The sequence below is a fragment of the Choristoneura fumiferana genome, chromosome 25 (assembly GCF_025370935.1).
Source record: "Choristoneura fumiferana chromosome 25, NRCan_CFum_1, whole genome shotgun sequence".
Classification (NCBI taxonomy): domain Eukaryota; kingdom Metazoa; phylum Arthropoda; class Insecta; order Lepidoptera; family Tortricidae; genus Choristoneura; species Choristoneura fumiferana.
Genome location: NC_133496.1, coordinates 5,676,897 through 5,703,420, shown reverse-complemented (window position 1 = coordinate 5,703,420; position 26,524 = coordinate 5,676,897).

Sequence of the window (26,524 nt, the reverse complement as noted above, 5' to 3'; positions counted from 1 at the left end):
TGGATACAAGTGGCGAGTTGTCGTTCATTGTGGTGTTTTAAGGACGAAACCTTTGTGCAACAGTAAACTTCTTTCAGCTGATGATCATGATAATGAAATGAGATTGCTCTAGCCTTGATCGATGTTCAAAGCGAATTGATTCAAAGCGTGATTTTAATCTTCAGTAAAATACGTCGACGCAGCGTACGCCTACGAAATGTCAACACTAATAAAAAAAAATCAAATACTTCATAATCAATTCTTAACTTACATGACCGGTTAGTCATATAAGTTTAGCAGAATGACAGTCATCATCGACATCTCCGGTTGGTTAAGTACGCTAAGAGCGCAACAAAGTAACCAGCTGGGTCTTATAATCCCCTGGTCCCGTCGCGTATAGCTTACAGTTAAAATCAGACGGTTGCCGGTGTTTTAACCGCGTGGTTAACTGCTGGTAAAGTTCCACTGTATATTAACTGCAATGTGCAATTTGAACTGTTTATATAATTAACGAATTTATTATGACACTTACTGTGAGTTCTACGGGGGGTCAGGAATCAAATGGTTCTACTGTACAGTCAAACTGACACAATTAGGTACCTACTGAAATATTCAGGACAAGCCGTTACCCGCGTCTTCGTCCACGTAAATTCGGTTTTCACTATCCCGTGGGAAGCGTATAATTTTCCGGGTTTAAAGCTATTCTATGTCCTTTCCCGGCTTGCAAACTATCTGTATACCGAATTTCATCTAAATCGGTTCAGCGGTTTAAGCGTGATGAAGTAACCAACAAATAAACAAACAGACTTACAAAATTTCGCATTTCTAATAGTGGGATTTATATAATAGTGGGATTTATAGTGGGATTAATTTTAAGACTCGTCGAAAACATGGTGACGTACTGGTTTGACCTACGGCCTCTAAAGCAGAGAATCGTGGGTTCAAATCCGGGCTCGCAACTCTTGAGTTTTTTGAAATTTACCACGAGTATAATATCTGCCTGGAGAGAGAATTCCATTGTATACAGGGGTGTCTTAAAATTCATTCGTATTAGGATGAAGGAAAACATCATGAACAAATACAACGTGTGACATACCTACACAAGAACATAAATTTTAATTAACGATAGCTTTAGTATTACAGAATTTTGAATTGGTAGCCCAACACCAACGTCCTGGGGCGGGCACTTAACTATTGAGAACCATTTTGTCGAAAAAATATAACAATAACATTTACACAGATATGCATAAGAAATATAGACATAGGCGTAGGTATATAGAGGGGGGGGGGGCCGGGTGGGCCGTGCCCACCCTAGTTTGGTTTAGTGCCCGCCCCAGGACGTTGGTGTTGGGCTACCAATTCAAAATGCTGTAATACTGATATCTTCACACAAAAATCGAGGTCAGGCCCGCCTTGAAAAATATCTAGATACGCCAATGTCTGTATAGGTATAAACCTACAAAGTGAGGCAAAAGTGACACGTAAAAGATCCCTTTGCTAGCAGAATAAACAGAATAAATGTTCTTTTTAGGGTTCCGTACCCAAGATCAACGGAATCCTATTACAGAGACTCCGCTGTCTGTCCGATTATGTATTACTGTGGCCGCTATAACAACAAACACTAAAAACAGAATAAAATAAATATTTAAGGGGGGGGGGTGTACACGATTATTTTTCCGTTTTTTAATAATAGCCAAAGGTAGACGGTTGAAATATTCACAGAATCTTTAGTCGTATAATCACTTTACAGATAAATAATTCCATTAAAATAAAATAAATATTTAAGGGGGCTCCCATACAACAAACTTCATTTTTTGCCGTTTTTTGTTGTTTATATAATGGTACGGAACCCCTCGTGCGCAAGCCCGACTCGCACTTGGCCGGTTTTTTTGAGATGTCTAGGTACAGTTACTCTATGGTAAAATAGGTAACAAGAAGTCATTCTCATCCCATAGTGCTGTGGGGTGAACGACTGCCGATGCAAATCTGCGGAACTCGTCTCGCAATTAATGCGACACCGGCTAGCCTGGCTTACGCAGAGACGTCTACTAACTTTAAGGGTTCGTTAAATCAAGACCTCGTTTAACCCCCGACGCAAAAGGGGCTTGTAAGTTTGACCCTAATATCTGTGTGTTAGCGACGTCATAGCTCTCAAGAAAATGGACCGATTTCGATGCTTCGTTTTTAACCCCCGACGCTGAAGAGGGGTGTTATAAGTTTGACCGCTGTGTCTGTCTGTGGCACCGTAGCTCTTAAGCGGGTGAACCGATTTGAATGTGTTTTTTTATTTGAAAGCAGATTTTCTAGCGACGGTTCTTAGACATGTTTTATCAAAATCGGTTCAGCCGTTTTTGAGATATTGAACTTTGCAGTGACAAAGTCGGAGGTTTTACCCACTTTTTCTTTAAAGGTAAAAATAAATTTATGGTGTTTTTTAATATCTGTATAACCGTCTCCTTCTAAAATTATTCTCTCTTCGCAGTAGGTATGGCGCTACTTACGTGTGACGTCACATGCTAGTATGCCTTAGCCTACCCAAGGGGTGTCAACGGAACCCAACTACTGAGACTCCGCTGTCTGTCTGTCTGTCCGTCCGTCTGTCACAGGGTTCTATCTCTTGCTCTTGAGTCGTAATAGTTAGACACTTGAAAATGTCACAAATTATGTATTACTGTGGCAGCTATAACAACAAATACTAAAAACACAATAAAATAAATATTTAAGGGGGCTCCCATACATCAAACTTGTTTTTTTTGCAATTTTCTTGCTAACGTCTAATGTTGTACGTATAGACAATAGTACGGGACATTTTGTGCGCGAGTCCGACTCGCACTTGGACGATTTTTATCTAATCTTGAGTTTCAAACTTGTGTAGCTCTGTTCTAGCTAAAAAAGCTTAAAAATTGTTTATCCGATCGATAACTCTCGGTAGTAAAATAAGCTTTAAGTTACAAAATGAATAAAAAATAGTCAAGTCAAACACCTAATTACACCCTGCAAAGGGAGTCACAGTATTGAAAAAATTAGGATTCCCCTGGATTAGGTACCACTTTTTTATTACAAGCTTTTATTTATCTTGCCATGCTTAGCATGTGAGCGCGAGTTCAATCTGGAAAATCTAATTCAAGTCAAACTGATTGACATATAAATTTGGTAAGTAAAGTAGCTAGTTACTGTCAATAAAAACGATAGTCATCTCATCAAAAAAGCTTGCATTAAATATACGTTTAAAAAAAAACTAACCAAGTTTGGCTCTAGAAGTGCTAATATGCTAGGTAAGAATCCTTGCTACGATTTGCAAAATTCGTAGCGCTACGAAGCGTAGGCCTTGCTACGTATAGTTTTCTTCAGTTTAGGAATTAAAATTAACCATATTCTCACGCTCTATTCTTATTCTGTTCTAATCTAACATTGAAACTATGCACAACGTCTTACCATAAAACCAACATTTTAATCACGTTGAACACATTCTGAATACAAATGAAACACCAAACAGGCGCGAATGATTTTTTTACTTTTTCAACGCGGAAATGCAAAGATATTTTTAAGAAATGGCCCCGTCGAGCCGGTTGTGTATTTTAAAACTGTTTGTAAAAAAAAACTTGTACTAAAATGTATGCGCAATCGAGATTCGAAGTACTAAGGCAGCATAGCCCGATGGAGTTGGCTGAGCCAGTCATACGAGTTCCACCACTACAGTCAAGCCTCATTAACTACGTATCGCCTACGCGCCACGCACACTCTCATACATAACATTAATTACATACCTATCTCTCTCTAATGCTTCGCTTATTAGGAACTAAATAAGGATAGTACTATTTGATAAGGCGCGCTCGATTAATAGATATTAATTGCGTAAACAATTTATAATTTGCTGGTTGTAATCGCGCAAAATATTGTTCACGTAGTTGCCATCTCTATTTTTTTTCACGCACACATTGAAAGCAGAAGCCAACAAAGAATTTCGAATAAACATTTCAACATGAAGTGGTTCTAAATTCAAACTCGGAAGTGACGATAGGAGCTCACTAACGCAAGTGAGTTATCAACATTTCTCACGCTTCGTTTGTGCTAGTGTGTGTGGTTGTCCATCTTTGTTTCGTTGTCAGTGTGTGGTTGTGTGGGTGTTGCGGTTGTGTGGGTGAGTTAAGAGCATGAGGCGCAACTTCCTAGGTTCGTTCAACTTTTAGCCTAGTAAACTCTGTGGATGACTGACTATACATAGAATGACGGCGGTAAAATTAGTTTATAGGGTAGTCTGGTCTAAGCATCGCAGTGAGGAGTGTCACTTGTGTACCTACTTGCTTTGTTTTTGACGCTTTGTTACTTCTCGTCTAATCTTTACAAATACTGATGCGCTTTTCTTTTGTTATTTTTGCTGGCAGCCAGCGTTTTGTTTTTCAAATATTTAAATTCAAATTTACAGCGGAATTGGAACGCGAACAGAGTAGGTGTTTCAGAACTTTTCAATGATCCGAATATCATTCTTATTACAAACTGATTTTAATGACTGACTAAATCAAACATGTCTGCAATCATCATCATCAGCCGGAAGACTACTGCCGAACAAAGGTCTCCCCCTTTGAACGCCACAATGAATGACAACTCGCCACTTGCATCCACTCGCCCGCAACTCTGCGATGTCGTCGTCAGTCCACCTAGTCTGTAGTCAGGCCTGCCAACGCTTCGTCTTTGGGTTCGTAGTTGGCACTCGTGGACTTTTCTCCCCCAACGGTTATCTGTTCTTCGAGCGATGTAGCCCACTCTTTGCCACTTCTACTTGCACATTCTTCGAGTTAAGAAATATACATGTGTGGCCCAGAACCGGGGATAATATAAAAAACAGAGGCTCTAGAGGTAACCGGTAATTGGATCATCATGGCCCCACTTAATTAAAATCAAAACTTAACTTTTGTTTTTTTTTTCTACCAAACTTAATCGTAAATTCAATGTACCCATCCTAGACCCCAGCTGTCACGCTACAAATACCAAATGTTTTTGTTTTGCTTTACATTGCTTTTTCGAATAAACTTTAAAGTGTAATAAAAATTAAAATACTAATTATTTTTAAAAGTCGCTGAAGTAATGTTGTTCAGTTTGCCGAGTACGATCTATGTTTTAATTATTTTCCCGTGTTACAGGCCACACCCGGTATCTGCAAAAATCAAAGTATTTATATAGTCATTTAGGTACTCCAGTTATACGAGCTGTTTATCAGTTAGTCTGTCAGAAACGTTACTAATTTATTGAATCAGCCGCTACTTAGTGGCGGTCCATATCAATGAACTAAGAATAATTAATTTGCTCACCCGCGACCTTATGATACGTCTATCATCCTCACCATTTAGATGGTGCCAACCATCACATCGACCTTCAGCTTTCAAGAAAACAGCGTACTCCTACCTAAAATGCCAGAAACGCACTTGTGTGAGACTCTTCTGGTGTTGTTGGTGTCCATGGGCGACGGTAATCGCTTACCATCAGGCGATCCGTTTCCTGGTTTTTCCCCTATTCCATAAAAAAAACACAAAAATAAAAAATAAATGTCTGAAGGTGACAAGGTACCTACTATAGTGTTAAGATTTAAGATCTCAGGTTATCAGGTTGTACTATATTTATCTAAGGTTAAGATATTTTTGACCTCATCTGTACAGATTTCGATACAATATATTTCAAATTCAAAATGAGTATTCCAAAAACAAATTGACGTGTAAACCTCATTGCTAGTCCAAGTGTAAAGAAAGAAGGAACAAGTATTTGCATCTCTCTCCCAAATCGGTTCTTATCCTGTCTTTTATTATCATTTAGCGAGTCATTGACTCAGGAACATGCGCGTGACCTGATTTTTAATGCTTCGTAAATTGGTGCTAAAATGGTCCCGTCTCTCTCTGCCCTTGAATGAGCGAGAGAGATGCAAATGTTTAACAAGTTCATGGGCTAGCGTCATTTTGGAGGGACATTTCGTTCGGTTTTCGGGTACTCATGAGAAATAAGTTATTTTAGTATAATTAGATTTTTAACACGCTCAATCTTTGAAGTTCTGGTTGTACAATTAAATAAGTAGTTTTTTTCCTACTAGCAAGCGTTTGTTCTATGAAGTCTAAGGCTTTTAAAAACACCAAAGATTTTTGAGTGTTCTGGACGGGGTTCAAACCGACACATCTGCCGTGGTTATACGCGCCAAGGTGTTCTACCAACTGGACCACCGGGAAACCGGGACAGACAGACAGATACACGGGTGATCTTGGTTCCATTTTTTCCTTTTGAGGTACGGAATCCCAAGAACTGCTGAACACATTGAAAGCGACGCCAAAATTGTAATAAACAGTTAAGATTTTTTTTTTTTACAAAAGCTAGCCATTCATACTAAAATTAATCAATTAATGATATCCGGTGGTCCTCGAGGTGAGAGTCGCTTAAATTAGACGAAATATGGCAATTAATTTAAATACTTCGACACTTTTTTTAACTTCCTTTAGTTTACTTTGCGATTTATGACGCTTAGCCGCTTGACAATGAAAAATGTTTGATGGGCTCTTTAATTTTATTTATTTGCCGGCAGTTTAAAAGCTGGCTAATTTATACGAAACTAGGTAGGTAATTGACAAGCATTTGAAACAGCAGTGGATCGCTGTTACACGTACAATTTCAGGACTTGTCATCATCATCATCATCATCAGCCGGATGATGTCCACTGTTGAACAAAATGCTTACCACTTACAACGCGACAATGAATAACAACAACACCTACATTCACCAGTTGACCGCAACAGAGTAGTGACGCCATTGGTCCACCTAGCTAGACTCTAGGTCCTAGTGGGAGGTTTGGATCGCGTTGAGGGAGAAAAATTATCGAGTGGCGACCACCGAACGAAAGACGCTATGAATTAACTATTGCCGACAGATAAATATAATTTACTAAAGAGCCCATAAAACATTTTTCATTTGTTCATAAATCCAAAACAAAACTAAAGGAAGTTAAAAAAAAGTGGCACAGTATTTAAATTCATTGCTATATTTCGTCTAATTTAAGCGACTCTCACCTTGAGGACCACCTGATATCATTAAGTGATTAATTTTAGTATTAATCGCAGGACAAAATTAGTTACTAAATCGCTCAATTCAAAATTGCATAGCGTTACTTCATTATTTTTAAACTCATTGTTTACAAAAGAGTTTAAATGTCATTAATAAAAAATCCTCGTGTAGGTACTTACATGTGGGATATGTATACATATGGATCCGAGTAGAATATTCTTTTTTAGGGTTCCGTATATCAAAGTGACAAAACGGAACTGTTACAGGATTACTCGTGTGTCTGTTTGTCGCAGTAAGTTCGCTGCATATCTACTGGACTGATTAATTTGAAATTTAATACTTATGGCGTGCATTGAATCAGCAGCAGGGAAGGTACCGCTAGTGCTGGAGACGCGCTGCTGCAGCGCAAGTATCAAATTCCTACCTTGGAATTGGCCCAATGCACGCCAAATAATATGTATTTGAAATATGTGGGCGCAATAAAAAAAACTTAATCCTACGGAAGCCTTTTTACGCGAAATCGACTCGTACTTGATAGAGTTTTTTTTATAAGGATTTTAAACTGGATGACGCGAGGGAAGTCACGTAAGCATTTGGACACATTTCGATATCCTTACCATTTATGACAACCTGGTACTCGCGAGTAAGTGACATCCCAACATAATGATGTTTTTACGTCCAAAATCCATTTGTCCAGCATCAAGAAACAAATTATGGTTTAAAAACGAATTTTGGGTACGTTTACCTTAGTTCGGAGTTCGGATATTTTGACATGTTTTTATACACCTGCGATTTTATACTTAATTAAAGTTAAATGGAAATAAAACGACATATTTTATCGATAGCATACTAGAGAAAATAAAAAAAGTATTAATTAATTTTAGTAGATAATTTGTTGCAGCTGTACCTACATTCTTTACTCGCCAAAACATTTATTCATCGATCATTGAAAACCATAAAATAAAATTTAAATGTGTGTATATTTATTTAAAAAAAGCATTTTTATGACTTTGGACACCAGTTTTTGTCGAAGTATAAATAATAACAAGTTCAAAGTTCAAACAGCTTAATTAAGCAGCAATCTAAGCTGCGGTGCGGGTTGTTGTGTCTCCTCTGTCTTGGAGTTTCCAGGAGCTAGCTCCCGGCTTTATCGTCAGACCAGCTCGATGCCATATATTATAATACTATATAATATTATTATTTGTATTGTCATCAGAACTACGCATTTGCCAAGTTTCATAACAATAATGAGGGTGAAAATTATTACTTAACATCCGCCTGGCCTGTGAACGTCTAATGTCCAAAAAGATAAATGTCCAATCTATAAACTAGCTGTAGATATATCCAATCAGAAACATGACCAGTTGTAATCAGTGATTAACCATAAAGATGTCCAATTATAAAAATTTAAAACCAGATACATGAGCTATTTATACTACTTTTAACAATATACAACCAAAAAAATATCCAACTGTGGTAGCTGAGATGTCGCTAGTACCTATTCCATAGAATCAAATCAATATTTTTTATTCTTAGTAATTTTGTTATCTTTGTTCAATTTTATGGTTGGGCTATTTATAACAATGAGTACATTTATAATTGATAGTTTTTATAGCTGGTCATATTAATGGTTGGTCATTTTAGCTTTGGGGGCGTCCATTAATTACGTGAGGTCTTCAAGGGGGGGGAGGGGGTCAAGTAAAATCTGTCCAAATCTCACTTGGGGGGGAGAGGGGGGTTTTCACAAATATCACGTAATTTTTTTTCTACAGAAAACCGTGTAAAATTGCGTGAAAGTAAAGTTAAATTAAAGTAAAAAAAAATCTAGAATAAAAATATGGCGAAATTTAACACAATAGTTGTTGTCACAGTGATTTTAAACTCCCTACGGCAATATTCTCAAATCACAATTCGTAAATAAAATTAATAGAACAAATTATTATTTTTTTGTATTTTTTTAAATCCGACGGGTTTACAGCCAACACATTTCAAAGAATCTCACGTGAGATTTGAGGAGGGGGGAGGGAGTTAAGGAAAATCTTACGAAATCTCACCAGGGAGGGCGGGGGAGTCAAATAATCCTAAAAAATGTCTCACGTAATTTATGGACGCCCCCTTTAGGCATATTTCTTATTGGATTTTGTCCAAAGATTACATTCGTATGTTTTGCCAGTATTATTTTTGGACATTAATCATGCTAAGGGCGTTTTTAACTCGCGTGATATTATTATTATCTTATTATTTTTGGCTTATCTAACATGTGAACTACGTATGAAAAATCTATCTTGTTTTCTCTGGATCAGCGCCATCTATTAGCGAGTAGTGCACTGACTTGGCTGGCTTCAACAGGTTAATTCGCAAGCAATAGACAAATTCAGAATATAAACCCATCAATTTTATTGATTTAGCGGCATTTACGAAGCTTCCTTATTCTTTTAATTAAACCAGAGATGGGATATTAAACTGATAAAAAGATTCCACTCTGCAGATGTACAATTCCTACGTACTACAGTCGAGTTCATAAGCTTCTGAGCAAAAATTTGATCAAAAATATCTGAAAAAGACTCTCTTGTCAACGGCGTAGAAGCGTGTTCAGATATTTTTGATCAAATTTTTGCTCACTCGACTGTACATAATGGTTTTCCATCTTATTTTATCAGAAAAGGTCGTATTTAAGTATAGTGCTCTCTCAATTAACTTCAGTACCCATTGTCCAGCCGTACATTATTTATTTTAAATAATAAAGTTCCATATTAATGGATATGGAAATGTCACACTCTAACACAATAATTGACTGACACTTCGTGTACCGTCGTATTCGGTTTGACATCCGACTTTTCCCGATCGAAAACTATTATGGACTACATCTATACGCGATTCGGTTTCCTCGACTGCGAATGGTATGACTTGCGTTTAAAAATCGCAAACGCGATTTCGCAATCGGTATACGTGACTCGGAATAGGGGTGCGGGGGTCAACGCCCGCATTCGGCTGCCGCACGACAATGGAATCGATAATCGATACGTCTAGACGACGTGGAGACTATTCCGATTGCGAAGCGAAAAATCGAGCTTTCTCGCCAGTGAAACCTTAAAAACTTAAAACATATTAAATTAGCAATAGATTTTTAAAATTTGAATCGCTATGCCATATTCATATTGCCGGAGATACTGCAAATGACCATCCGATTAACTGACAAAAGTAGAGTTCAAATTTTTAGTAAAAAAATTATGCTTAGTTCTTAAACTTGTGAGCAAAAATTTGGTCAAAAATGTCTAAACGCGACTCTATTGTTAACGGCGTAGAAGCGTGTTGAGATATTTTTGATCAAATTTATGCTCACATTTATGAACTCGACATTACTATTTAATCTCACTTTTCGCTGTCTGTTACATCTTTTAAACTAAGCGAATGTATTAAAATTTTAGGGTTCGGTGGTTTAGGCGTAAAGGGGTAACAAACAGACAAATAGAGTTGCTTTCGCATTTATAATAGTTAGGATAGTAGGGATTAGTTGAGATAAGATCTTGAAATTTGGTATACCCATGTAAATCAGCAAAGAAGTATGTATAAAGTGTATTTTTCTACAACACTCATTCTGTCCCAGGGACTAAAGTTTTTAATTTAGTGAAATCAAACAATTCTGTGACCTACTTCTACAAGATAGTTATTAACACGTCGAATTCACATAAAGATCATCGATTGAACTTGTTATAATAGGGCGTCACATGTATACCTGCCTATTTATAATTCCATCCATGTTTATAATGTGATACGCAATAAATAAATGAAATGAAATAATTTATAAATATGACCATTAGATCTGTCATAAAAATGTTAAAATGCTTCAAGTTTTGAAACAAATAAACGATGAAAAAAGCTTAGACGTTGAAAAGCGGCGATAAATCGCAGAAACTCCTATAAAGCCTTAATCATTTCCACAAACGTCTTCATAATTGGCGATTTTTTGTTACTAATTACCAAAAGCAGTTTCTGCCGGTTGGCAGGTGCCTTAAAGAGAGGGGGGGGGGGCTAGGACGGCCGTTGACCCTCGCGAGCTCGAGTTCAAACCTACACTTCAAAAAGAGCATAACTAACCAAGCTTATGTCACTCTAAAATGGTCCTTACCATCTATTAAATACTGCAGCAAATCCTCTAACACCGGAAGAGGGATCATTGAGCTTGCGAGCAATTTAACGCCTCATGCCAAAATGACATAACCATCGTTTGTGGAATTTTCGCAAAATGTATTTTATGGCTTGCTAGGAAGGTTGGGAATAAAGTGGGGTGTAGGAACATGGTTGTTGATCATGGACGTTACTTCCTGGTCGGTCTCATATCAATTAAGTGTTGGTAATGTATCGCGGAACCAGGGCATCTAGCTCACGCGTTTTAATGACTCATTGGTTATAATATATACTTATCTCGATGTTGGTAAAAGGAAAAGTAAAGTTGGGACCGAGTGGACAAATCACCGCTGAAATTGTGGCCAATGTAAACAAATACAAATACAAATACAAATACAAATAATTTATTTGTCAAACATAGGTTAAAATAGTTGATACACTGATCATAGATTTGTATCACTATAAAGCTAAGTAGTTTTATATAAAGTTTTTCTTTTACTTAAAATGCTTAAATGGGTATCATGCCTTTTAGCACAATTATTGTTTGCCACATGTTTCATTTCCCAATTATCAAATTTCGCCGACACCAAAAAAATTTCTCATTTTCTCATGCCATCTTGCTCGCTAATCCTGCCGTGAAACAACAGTGCTTGCACTGTTGTGTTTCGGCGTGGAGAGTAAGACAGCCGGTGAAATGACTAGACTTGAGGTATCCCATCTTAGGCCCCTAGGTTGGCAACGCATCTGCAATCCCCCTGGTTTTGCAGGTGTCTATGGGCGGTGGTGATCTCTTATCATCAGGAGACCCACTTGCTCGTTTGCCATCCAGTTGAATAAAAAAAAGTTTTTTATAGAACACAGTAGGTTAGGTTAGGTTTGTTTTATGAAAGTTCAAAAATATAGTTTCAGAGAAAATCGTGAGTAATTATGCGAAAAGGCAGAGAACCTTTTAAATGGCTTGTCTATTTAATCTTATAAGTCGCTACATTCTCGACAGAGCGATTGTGGTCTTCGATTGAAGATGAGGAGTGGTGTGAGATGGCAAAATAGTATGGAAGTTTCACCTACTCTCCGCACCGCGGTGCTGGAGTGCGGAGTTCGTTTTTGGTAATAGAGAGCGCTGCTGATCACTCTAACGTCAGGAGGTCACTACGTAATTCGAAAATCGAAGTTCGAATCGTACCGTGCCTTTCAGTCGCGTATTGAATGGCATAAGCGTCAGCGGGAGGGCTAGGTGACTAAACGCTTTACGACACCCACGGGAAGAGATGGGTCCGTCTTATTCGAAAACCGGGCATGAGACGCGCTATAATTATAAGTGTATGTAATTGTAAGTGGTGAGTCGCGATGTCGTCAGTCCACCTAGTAGGAGGCCTACCTGGGCTTCATCTTCCAGTTCGTGGTCGCCACTCGAGGACCTTTCGCCTCCAACGGTTATTTGTTTTTCGAGCGACGTGGCCCGCCCATTGGCACTTCAACTAGCATATTCTTCGAGTCATGTCATTGACTTTAGTTCTTCAGCGAATTTCTGTATTCCGGATTCTATCGCGTAAAGAAACTCCGGCCATAGTTCTCCATCGTTGTGTGACTCTGAGCCTATCCGAGAGGCCAAAAATTAAAAACCACGTCTCAGAGCCATAGGTCATCACTGGCAACACACACTGGTTGAAGCCAGTCTTCAGATACCTACTGTGGAATCTTTGACAAGAGAAGTTGTCGCGAAGTTTCACGAACTTCGAATTGGATTCTTCGGGTGATTTTTCGACAATCTCAACGGTTGTTAATTGTATTTTTTCTTAATTGTACAATGAAGGGTTTACACATATAAATATAATGTACTGAAGAAAAGGTTTGAGAAATAAGTAAACAACATTAAAATATATGAAAGCTGGTGAAACCTATTTGAATAGGACGTTATTTTTCAGGTTTCAATGTACGCAATGAATAAGTAACTTCAGTGTGTCGACTTTTATTGGCATCTGTATACATTAATAATGTATACTTGTGGAAAGATATTTTTAACCGAAACTTGCCATGAATAGAATTTGTAAACTATGTAAACAAGCCTTCAATGGAAAAAATTCCAGTATTTCATTTGATGAATTGTTCGTTTGACGATATTATACACCCTTTCCTTGTATATACTTAGTCTTTCCTTGTATATACTTACTTTAGGGGCTGTTTCACCACCCATTGATTTTTAACTGACGGATAATAAATGTGATGCCATCTCTGTTTGTAATGTTCGAATAGACGGAGACAGCATCACATTTATCCGTCAGTTAAAATTAATCGATAGGTGGTGAAACAATACCCAACCATACTAACCTAACCATAAAAAATTCATTTTTAATACAAGCTTTTTTGCTGACTGTACTTTTTGTAGACTGTACTTGCATTGTCACCCAAACTACATTTGCATACCAAATTTCAAGTTGATGCTATTAACCGTTGAAGAGCTCCGTCCTGCGGAGACGATCCTGGCTGGACTACAACAATGACACTACTACATTATTGTATTGTCACGCGATTTACATAAGTATTCCAAATTTCAAGTCAATCTGACTACTGGAAGTTGATCAAATTTAACTTGTAATATTTGACTACAGACAGACAGACAGACAGACAGACAACGGGACAGGTGAAACTAACTAAAAGCTTGTAAAAAGAACAACAATGTGATCCTATAAGAGTTCCGCTTTTTATTACAAGCTTTTCTTTAGCTTGCGCTGTTCGTTTATTTATTTCTATATTTATTTACTAGCTTTTGCCCGCGGCTTCGCCCGCGTGGAATTCGGTTATCACCCGCTGTTTCCTCGGGAACTGTGCGTTTTTTCGGGATAAAAATAGCCTATGTCACACTGTGACCCAGATAGTTTTATCTTTATGCCAAAAATCACGTCGATCCGTCGCTCCGTTTTGACGTGAAAGACGGACAAACATACAAACACACACACTTTCACATTTATAATGTTAGTATGGATTTGTTTGTTTGGAGTCAAATCTTGATAGCTAAATTTGGTAAACTTCCAGTGACAATACAATAATCTGGTAGGTAGTGATTGATATCCTGGTGGTCCTGCCAGGATCTTCTCCACAGGAGGGAACTCCTCAATAGTTAATAGTACCTACCGACTTGAAATTTGGTATATACGGAGATGTAGTTTAGATGACAATGCAAGTACAATCAACAAGAAGTACAGTCAGCAAAAAAGCTTGTATTAAAAATGTTAAAAAAAAAACATATCTTTTAAGATACGAAACCATAAAGGGTGAGGTGAGGCTCTGATGCGTTTCGACCGCCATATCCTGCGTGTTACAAAAATCGACTAATAATTATGACTGTCAAATAAAAATTTTATTCGCCACCACCGCGTTCGATGTAGTGTGTGGTGTCAGAACTGATTGGTTTTAGCCAAAAAGGTACAAGTAAATTAAATTAAAAATAAGAAATAAATAAATTAATAAATTAATAAATTAAATATAAGAGTTTCGAGATTACCGCTATGTGAATTAACGCGGTGAAAACATGGAAACTTACATGTCCTTATATAAATAAGTAGGAGAATATACTAGAAGGGATAATGTACTGAATCTAATTTCGAAAAGTGTCTGTACATTTTAGTAGAACGTTTCAAGTCACGTTGTTTTCAACGTCAGCTTCGACCATTGACCTATTTTCACATGAAAAACGCAAATAACTTAAAAAAAGTTCAAACGACATTGCATTAGGTTGTTTTTATAACAATTCCTTAGCCAGTACGGCTAGCATGACACTCACTCACTCTCCCTATAAGAGCATGCAATAAAAGGGGCGCAAAAAAACGTTGAGCGTGCTAGCGCTCTTATAGGCCCTTATTCGACAAAGATGAAGTGATATTGTAACGATGGAATAATCTTACAAGTTACCTATTTACTCAATTTATTGCAATAAATTTTTGCTGTAGCCTTTATCACCTAATTTCAAGAGCATGAAGTAATTGACACTTCTTCTTTTCCGTCAGCCTTTTGACTTTATGAATATTTTCCTTAAATTGGTTGAAATAATTTAATCTCATCATTTAATTTTCTTTTATTACGTAATCTATATATTTTTAATTTACTTTGTTACGCTAGCTTTCATAGTTTGTAATTATATTATATTGGTTTGAAAAAAATTGTTTCTGCCAAGTGCTAAGCGGTGCATTTGGAAAAAAAACTAAAGCGCTACTTACCTAGTGAAAAACACTGACACGTAAAAGAGCCCTTTGCGGCCTACTTACAGAATAAACGTTTTAATTATTTTTTTATCAAATACTATAGCTTCTTCATTTTTTTTATTTTGTTACGCTATTAACAAACACTGTAAAAAAATAATTATCTAATTCGGTGCCGTCGTTCGGAAGTTATGCGTACATACATTTCGGAAATCCATTTTTATTTATATAGATAGATTTTGATGAAAAGCTTTTCTAGGGGTGTTGTTATACTCACCCAATCATTTACTGAAATATTCAAGATAATTTTTAAACCACCTCGTATATTCAGTTTCGAATATGGCTGTTTTGTGACTGTGTTGTTTTGTGTGAATATGGCCCTGTACATAAACTTATTTAGCATTTTGTTTCACATTGCTTTGTGCGTCCTCTTACTTAGCCGATCAGTTGGAAGAAGACGCAAATAAATAAATAGTAAATTAGTCTTATCTACTTATATTTTCGATGTCACGTTGCAATCCACGTTAGGAAAATCTCTAACACCGAAAATAATACAATTGCAACAGAAAATTTTAATATTCTCCATTCTATGTTTCACTTAAGCGGTCTTTTCTTATTTTATACATGCGTTGTTAGAGATAATTTGAATATATTTGAATATATGTTTGCTTTACTGGTACGTCCATGAGGCACATGTGCACAATTTTTATTCTGGAACCACATTTTTAAACCAATTAAAATTCCTATGGGGACATACATTGGGGATCATAACTTTGTCATTGCTATGGGGACGTGTCAAAAGAACGCTGCACATTGTTTCGGGGCAGGGAACCTGTTAATGTACTCGTACTATTATATGTTTTTATCGCACTCGCTTCGATTACCATGACATTATTAATAGATACACTAAGCCTACGTGATCTAGAGCTGTTGACATTTTGGATAGTTGCTTTGTATTTTAAATGGGTTTCATTGATTTCATTATTAAAATAGGATAAAAGTAGGGGACGAGCCACTTACGTAAGTATTTACAGTTAAGGTTTAAGTAGAAGTGCCACGAGAGTTGAAGTGAATGATTACTCACACAGCTACAAAAAGAACTGAGTGTAAATGTCAAAATACTGCTGTCATTACACGACATGTTGTAGCTGTGTGTGTAATCATTCAATTCACTACCTACATGTCAAGGTTGGGCAGTTTTGAAGAACTCTGTGCAAAATACTTCTAGTCCGAGCGGTTGATATTTCAGGATTTTACATGCGTACACTCGAACCAACTGAATCGTGCGTGACCCACTATATGGAACCTTTTCGTAGTAAAAGTCATAGTGACATCGCATTGCTTGGCAAGGAAATTTATTATGACACTAACTGTTAGAAGGTTCTACGGTGGGTCAGGAATGAAATGGTTTAACTGTACACTAGAACAAATAGTTTCATGTACTAGGGTGGAACAATACAATACAATACAATACAATAACTCTTTATTGCACACCAATACAGTAAACAGTACAGAGAACACAAGTATATACATAGAGATTTGATTTTTTGGAACCCTTTAATAATAAATTAAATGTTTTATTTGATAATAATAATCAGCAGCCTCAGGCGGAATATAAAATTTGCCGCCCTCATGTTTAGGTTTTAAAAAACTAGATGTCATTATTGTAGAAAGGGGATTCCCCGATTTCGTCACAGTACAAGTAATAGAAAATTTCGTGCTCATCTATAGTCCATCCATACTAATATTATAAATGCGAAAGTGTGTGTGTGTGTGTGTGTGTGTGTGTGTGTGTGTGTGTGTTTGTATGTTTGTCCGTCTTTCACGTCGAAACGGAGCGACGGATCGACGTGATTTTTGACATAGAGATAGTTTATTGGCCAGAGAGTGACATAGGCTACTTTTTATCCCGGAAAATGCAGAGTTCCCGAGGGAACAGCGCGCGATAACCGAATTCCACGCGGATGAAGCCGCGGGCAAAAGCTAGTTTTAATATATATATATGTATATGACATACGTGAAAATATAAAAAAACAACGAAATTACGTAAAATTAAGGTTTCAAAATTCATGCACATTACGGGTGTTTAAATTGTTAATGTCCGATTAGTTTCGAGAAAATGTTTAAAAAAGGATGCAATTTATAATCAAAAACCGTAAAAACCACGCGCTCGCTTGTGCTCGCAATTATTCCTAACACTCCTCCTCGCTTCGCTTGTCGTAGTACCAAATTTTCCGGAACCTAAATTGACAGTACTTCTATATTTAAAAACTTGGATTATTAATAATACGGGTTATTTTTCACTTCTTACAGCATTATTGTAAAACAAACGCGAGTTTGACCTTTACATTTTTCATGTTATCTATTATACATATCTATATATGAAACTAAGGGGCTGTTTCACCATCCATTGATTAGCGTTAACCGACGGTTAAATGTGATGCCGTCACAGTCTATTCGAACAAAACAAATAGAGACGGCATCACACCTAACCGCCAGTTGACACTAATCAATGGATGGTGAACCAGCCCCTAAGTATCGTAGGATAAGAAAGGATAGGATTATAGGATATATTTCATTCTAAATATCAACCCTTACCTTACCGAATGGAGATCGTGGTAAAATCAGCAAGCGCAGCGTAGGACGTCCACCAACGAGGTGGACAATGACCTAGTTAAAGCCGCGTGTTTACGGTGGATGCAGGCCGTTTCCAACCGAAGCAACCGGAAGTCAATGAGCAAGGCCTACTCGTATGTCCAACGGTGGACGTCATATGACTGATATGATGGTGATGATGATTGATGATGATCAGCTCTTACGGACAAACCCTTGGTATGTTTCAGGCAACAAGCGATAGAGGCGCCACCGTTTCATCTGTCAAATGCATTTACGTACATAATTCAAGCTAAGGGGTTTTTGAACGCTCCGTTTGACGTACAGAATATTTTGCAGGATATTGACCGGTTTATATTTTATTTACAAGCTCTGGAGTCCGCGATAAATGAATTGATTTGCAGCTAAAGTGTGTTTTGGAATATTTGAATTTTATTTGTTTAGCGGCACAGGATTGGTTGGAATCGTACTTTCTAGCTCAAAGCAAAACATTATTTTGGGATTAAATTAATGCTTCATATTGTTTTAAACTTTCACTATTTGCACTCGAGCTTAGGTACTTACCATTGACGCGCATTGGGTTCATTCAAAGAGTATTAGTAACAATATAGAAAAAGAGTGGCAACTCTATGGTCAAATTTGCATGTATGGTAACAAGCGCTATCTGGTAGCTAGCTGAAGAACTAAATCTTACATAACACACACATGTACATGCACGCACACAACAAGCTCAACGTCTATAAAGCCCAGTTTAGACCTGTAAGAAAATATTACATCGCGAGGCCGGAAAGCAAACGAGTTTATGGTGGTCACTTCACTTGGTCACCCAAGCGGAGCAATGTAATACAACTTTAAGAAAACAGCAAAAAACAGATAAACTTAAAAATCATCCGCGAAAGCCAGACAGCCAACATACAGCGGAAAGATGGCGGACAGACTGAATTTTTCAACTCCACGTTTGACACATTTGTCAATTTAGTGCTATCATTTTGTCGCCAGAGGCGCTGGCGTGTAAGTGAAAAGGTGACGTTTTAAGTGTGTCCCCACTGGGTTCATTTCAGGGAAGACAGCGCTATATGCGCCCCCACACAGCATAACAGCACAAAGCATCGCCTACCCTCCTGTCTTCTCAATGCACGCCATGACATTAAGATTTAGACTACCCTTAGTGTAAGTTTTCGGTTACAAAATACGTCTCGATCGCGTTCGCGTTAAAATCTCAATTTGTATGGAAACACGAACATCGCAAACGTTCTGCTAGAGGCGCTGTTCGTGTTTGCATACGAATTGAGACTTCAACGCGAACGCGATCGAGACGTATTTTGTAACCGAAAACTTACACTGAGGGCAGTATAGATCCGTGTCAAATTGAAGGCTATAAATTTGCTTATCAAAACAGATGAAATTTGAATGCAGTACTTTTTTTAGTTCCTGCGTATGAGGGGTTCACGTAATGCGATACTGGTTAATTCACCTTGACGTATCCGCCTCAAAAGCCACGTCGAGTTTCTTGCCGGATTCTTCTCAGCAGAAGTTTTTACGAACCGGTGGTAGAATTTTTTGACATTCATAAGTGCTTGTTAAGTATAGCCTAAATTTAATAAAGATGTTTTGATTTTGAAAAAGCCGTAGTTGCATTGAGCATTGGTTGCTCAGTCAAAGGCGTCTTGGCTTAGTAGGTAAACCCGGGGATCTTTGGACTTAGTCCAAGCCTGCAGTCCTCGCCTCTCCGTTTTAGTGAGTATAACGTAAACGGATTTGTGCTATATATTTACATCTTACTCATGGATTAGGCGCCGTCATCGTTCATCCACCATTACATCTCATATATTTCGTTTTTTAGGTTTTTATTACCGTACAAAGGCAACACCCAGTAGTCACTGGCAAAATTGGCCTCTGATGGACAGAGCCCTATTTGAAAAAGAAAAGTAACTAGTTATGGACCATGATAGGTACACACTGTATGTGCACACATAAACACACACACACACACACCACACACACACACACACACACAACTGGTTTTCAAGTTTTATGCAAAACATGAAGCTTTGTAAGAAATGTTCTTGGAATAAATTCTTATTGATGATATTTATTTGTTTTTTTTTTCATTTATTTTTTGTGCATTGTACAGATTTAGAGAATAGTAAGAGATCGGCGATGCCAGAGATAGAGCGAAGCAATAACACAGATGTAGTCAGTGACACTAGATACTCGTACATCGTGTATCCAGCACGGGACACCGAGTTGCAGACAATATTTAGCGTCGGTATATAGTTCGATATCTATGGCATTACCGTCGATACAGGACGTAAATGGTGTCTGAATTTAGAACCTGCACGAAATTTTTGTTCAGAAGTTTTTCGAAATTCATGTGCGAAATTATATTTGAACCACGAGCTTTACGGTGAAGGAAAGAATCATGAGGAAATCTGCACAAACCGGCGAAGCAATTCAATAGTGTGTGTGAAGTTTCCAATCACACTGGGCCCGCGTGGGAACTACGGCCCAACCCTCTTATTCTGAGAGGAGGCCTGTGCCCCGGAGTGGAACGTATATAGGCTGGGATGAGATTATTTTCATGTTTTGAAATTTACAGCGCATTGTTATCTTATCAATTGTAATGCTGCAAATTCTCAAATCTATAGTTTTTACGAGGGACTTAGTCGTGCAACATATTGTTAAAGTAACCTCGATGTTTCAGTTTGTTTACTTATAGGTAATTAAACTAATTAATTATGATTGGAAATCACGAAAATTCAAAAAAATAAACCCAACTGTTTTTAGTATATTCGCCCAATCTCAAAGCAACTCAATCGTTTTTGAAATAATCATGTATGTAAGGAAGAACATATATGTGATTGTCCCACTAACGTCGATAAGCCAAAGGCTACTAGAAACACAGGGAAGCTTAAAGTTCCATCTTACCTACAGACTGGCTAAAACCAAAAAGTCGTTTCTGGGAAATTGCATACGTTTTCATAATAAAATTCCAAAAAATATTATAAATGAAACAGATACAAAATTCAGATCTATTGTCAAGAAACCATTAATATCTAAGGCGTATTATAAAGTTTATATCATGGACAGGGATATTTGGAAATAATTCCGATCCGCATTAGCGATCCCTTCAAATAGCGAACCTACTGTGCATTTAATAATATTGTAAATCTGTTTATAAAATATATACCTCGTTGAGTTTCTTGCCGGATTCTTCTCAACAGAGGTTTTTCCGAACCGGTGGTAGATTTTTTTTGACATTCATAAGTGCTTGTTATAGCCTAAATTGAATAAGGATTTTGACTTTGAATCAGTAACTCAATGGGTCGTTCTAAAAAAGCAGTTTTTTGGGACACTCGACGGCAAAATTATATAGGTATGATATTTACATCGAAAACAAGTTTGTCCTTCAAACAATACGCAGAAGGAGCGATCATTTTAATCCTCATAAATATCGAAAGAATTAATTTTTACATGCCACGGAAATCAACATAAGTACATCGAAATCACAAAACTACGAATATTTTTATCGATTAAAATTTCTGCGATATCTGAAAACGTACGCAATGCAGAAATACAACCTATTCCTAATGTTGCATGTTCACACTAACTTTCGATTAAACCCTCGTCAAACGTGAAACGACAGAGATTTCTGTTTTAATTTCAATAAAATAACTCTTATGAATTTTGTCAATGAAATGATCACGTGTAGACGGGCCATGACAGCATTATGAAAACGTGCCTGAAAATCCAGAAAATGTTCGGTCAATGTTTAAATATGAGTTTTATGTCGATGGGCTACGAATCATAATGCCACAAAGGATATTATAAAGTCGATAAAATTATTGAAAACATCACGTGTAACGAGACATATAGGAAGGTCGGGCGTTCTAAAAATAATTCGATTCGGACAATGGCGTTGGAAATAGTTATTTGTGCAAAAAGAGAGCAAAGTTGTTTTTTGTTTCGAGTGTTGATTTGGAATCCCGAGTAAGCGAAGGATTCTATAATTGAATCACGAGCGTGAGCGAGTTCAAAGTTCAAAGTTCAAGTATTTGGAATTCAGTGACTAGACCCAACATTGTACTCAGCATTTAAAAAATAATTAAAAAGTTACTTTGTCTCACGGAGTGAGCAAAATGCGATTTTGCTCACTAATTTCTCATAGCAAAACCTGCCTGTTTGAGGTGCTGAGGTGAAAATTACATTTTCATCTCTCCTGTTCGGAAAGTTTATTTTCATGGGTACTCGTAGATAGCCGGGTGGAAAATTGCGTTTTCATCTCTAGGGTGGAAAGTATATTTTTTTTTAATTTTTCGATTAGCCACGGAGTCGAAGATAATTGAGTTACGTCAATGACACTTTTTTTTCAAGTTTCGGCATGGCCATCTAGATGCACGTCGTGACCAAGGAGCTTATATATGTCGGCGGCCGATCGTAAAATCCGCCAGATCACGAAATTCCTAGGCATATCGTGAAATGCCGCCATTTCATGAATTGGCTAAGGGACATCCGCCATATCGTTCATAACTCACCGTTTAGCGATTTGCCTAGTGACGTTTAGGCAGATCATGAAATTCCTAGGCATATCATGAAGCGCCGCCATTTCATGATTTGGCCAGTTTAGGCAGATCATGAAATTCCTAGGCATATCATGAAACGCCGCCATATCGGTTCTGGCACTTCGCCGGCCGCTGCCGCGGCACGCTCGCTTCGCTCGCTCGGCTCGTGCGTCGTGATCACAATTAATACTAACCACTCCTCGCTTCGCTCGTCGTACCTAAATTTTTCTATAAATAAATAACAACTAGTGAATACTTTATTTACCAACAAAATTCTAACCTCTAAAATACGGGCAAACGTCCATGGTTTTTTCATATTGTGCACAGAATCCGTTTGATTCACATAAAAAGAACGGAGCTGATGTTCAAAAGCTTCTTTTGCACTTCTATTTTGAATTCAATCACTATTTTCGGTTTAAAGATCATTTTGTTGCGACGCCGTCATTTTTCACGCGCTAAACAAACACGGGCGGTCAGCTGGTCACGGCCGCCATTGCATACGCAGCGCCACCAGTGGCCAAATAAGAAACTATTTTACGATGTGCCCGGTATAGAGCTAGGAATATCGACGAATGCGTTGCTCTAATCGATCTGCCGTATTATTTCTCAGGCACATCGTGATATGCCTGGCCAACGTTTAGGCATATCATGAAATGGCGGCGTTTCACGATATGCCTAGGAATTTCGTGATCTGGCGGATTTTACGATCGGCCGCCGACATATACATCACTGGAGGTTGAACGCTGAACATTCGTTTGAAACAAGAAATTTGATCTTTATTACGTCACGAACATATTCCATCTCTTTCTTTAGTTAGGTTAAGAAAGAGATGGAAGTCATCTGTGAAATGTGAAAGAAAGAGATGGAATATATAGGTAAATAAGTAATAAAGGTCAAACTTCTTCGTTCGGCGTTCAACCTCCAGTTTTGTATATAAGCTCCTTGGTCGTGACAACTCGTTTTTTCACTCACTCACACACACACACACACACATGCACACGCTCACGCACACGCACACAATAGACGATCTGTCACAAAAATTTGTCTACTTCCTATCGATACTAAATAGTTTAGTTTATAGAGTAAACCATTTTGATTGCTATATTGTTGCAAACATAGCATAATATACGTATATAAGTTAAATTAGAATAAATTGTTGTGTTGTATAATCTTGATGACATAGCACGTATAACTTGGCGAATATATTTATGTATAATTAATAATTATTTCAGTCTAGTGTCAAGTTGTCAATCAAGGTCTTAATGACAAGATTGTCATATTTAAGTTTATTTTTATTTTACGACATGAATGTTATTTGTTTTTAGTTCTTTTTTTACTATAATACAGTCAAATTATCGTTTGTCATTTGTCGGCGGCAGCATGTTGGCAACCCCAACAATCTTTTTGTAAGTTGTCAGAACGGCCATCTTTTTTTCTCTCTTCGAATAAACGCAGTGAGTGATATTGGTGCATTTTTATAAAATTACAAATCCTTCAGAAATAATATATTATCAGCCTCTACCAATGCTAAATCGAACACAAACCTCAATTAAGGTTTTTTTATAAATAAGGCTGTAAGTATTTATTATCTAACCCACATGATGTGATGAAATGACCCTTCAGTGCTTTGTTTCATTGGACTTATACAGCTTGAATCCCTAAGATCACTGAACTGAAATAATGGGGTCAAGTGGCCAATGTTTACTGAAAATTTTACATAATGATATACATGGTTGTATTGGTTGCATTGAAGTGCGTTGTTGGAAAAGAAATGTTTTATAACCGAACATCGCATTAGCTTTATACGTCGTAAAATATGTTGCGAAGTGTGAAGTACAGTCACGTGCATTAATATGTAAACGATTCCACATTTGAAAAGTATGTATTTACGCATTTTTTTTAATTAAGTAAACACGCATAACGTTCAAAATGATGTACCCTCAAAACCCACCACAGTAATATACACGATATTTTTGGTAAAATTAAGTAAACAATCTCAATCACAATTTTGTATACGGTGTTTGCTCCCATTTTTAAATATACGTGAAAATTTCTAAATAATATCTACAACGCAGCGTCATTAATATGTAAACAAATATGAAATACAAGTTAGTAAGGTCTATTCATCCTTCCCCTTCCGTGTCTTATCATGTAAACAAACACTTCTAGAAGACACTGTCACACTTTTTTCTCGGATTACACAATATAACCATCACTTAAAATGTTGTTGTATACTTAAAGACTGATACTGTTGCAGGTGGTAGGACCTTGTGCAAGGTCCGCCCGGATTGCTACCATCATCTTGCTCGCTAATCCTGCCGTGAAGCAGCAGTGCTTGCGCTGTTGTGTTTCGGCGTGGAGAGTAAGACAGGCCTTTAGGTTGGCAACGCATCCGCAATACCCCTGGTGTTGCAGATGTTTATGGGCGGTGGTGATCTCTTACCATCAGGAGACCCACTTGCTCGTTTGCCAACCAGTCGAATAAAAAAAAACTCACAAAGTATTGAAATCAACCAAGTAACCACTGAAAAATATCTTTTCGAATAAGATTGCCTACAATAATCGAAGAAACGAATGAATAACCTCAAAAATATCTGCCATTGCAATGTCTAGATTGTCTATGATCGTATTGATGGGAAACGACAACTTATTGATATGGATAAATGTGGCAATTAATACTTAATGTAGAGATTTCAGAGAATGCATTGAAATCAATCATATAATTACTCGGAATTGTTGTGGTTGATTTCAATATTTATTTTAAACGAGGACGGACAAGGACAGTGCGTAGGTGTCTATGGTTACGCTAAACGTCATTTCATAATGAGTTGAATCTTAAAAAAGAAGAAAAAATATAATGAAACCTTGGCTGTAACGGTGTTCAACCTTTGCCTTTTCCATTAGAGGAAATAATTATAAATAAAATTAAAAAATAATAATATGGAAATGTCATTCGTTTCGCTACTTCGCTTGATTTCGTACGTGCACCTTTAGGTGCTCTTTTTGTGATATTTCTGACGACTTGGCTTGCTTACGGATTTATTTATATTAATAGCAAAATAATTAGTCACGTTTTATGTATATTTTATCGACTTTTCCAATCACTAGTCATTGTCTATTATCACCTGTGACGTCACGTTTGTTTACATGATAAGATACGGTAGAATTAATAGACCTTAGGTACGTCATTTCAGACTATACTTAATTTTTTTTAGCATTAGAAAGAAGGTAAGCGATCTTGACGTGTATTTTTATGAAAAACACTAGAAAAATAAGCCACAGCAAATATGTAACAAATAGCAAGGACATTATGATTACATTCTTTTGGTATCATAAGTAATAGTTATTGTTTTTTGAAAACGTTATTCAATAAAAAGACTCGTGAAGATTGTTTACCCTTTATCTAATACTAAAAAAACGAAGTATAAAGAGGTTTCTAGTCAGCCAACGTTCTATTTATATCTTTAAAACTTAGCTATAACTCAATTTTACACCACAAAAACTTATCTACGCTTCATGAAACTTCGTTATTTTTATATTTGAAATTTATATCAAATTGTTTTGCAATAATTTTAGTAAATATTTTTTAGCATATTGAAAGAATCTGGCCGTAAGACCATTCAAATTTTAAACTAAAAACAGTTCTTAGCATTATCTATGGTAGACGACTCGAAAAAATGTCAATCAGAGGGGTTAGGTACTACGAAATTCGAAAATCGAAGTTCGTATCGTATCGCTGACGCTAATTCTAATTTTAATACGAGTGAGAGGGACGGTACGATACGAACTTCGATTTGAGATTTTGTAGTAAAAGTGACTGCCACCTTTCCTTACAAATTAAGAGCAACGTCAAGAACATGTTTTTTTTTTTTTTTTTATTCGACTGGATGGCAAACGTGCAAGTGGGTCTCCGTGTATACATTGTTGTGAAAAATTAAGCAAACGTAATTGTTTACATGTTAATCAGACTGCGTTGTAGATATTATTTAGAAATTGTCACGTATATTT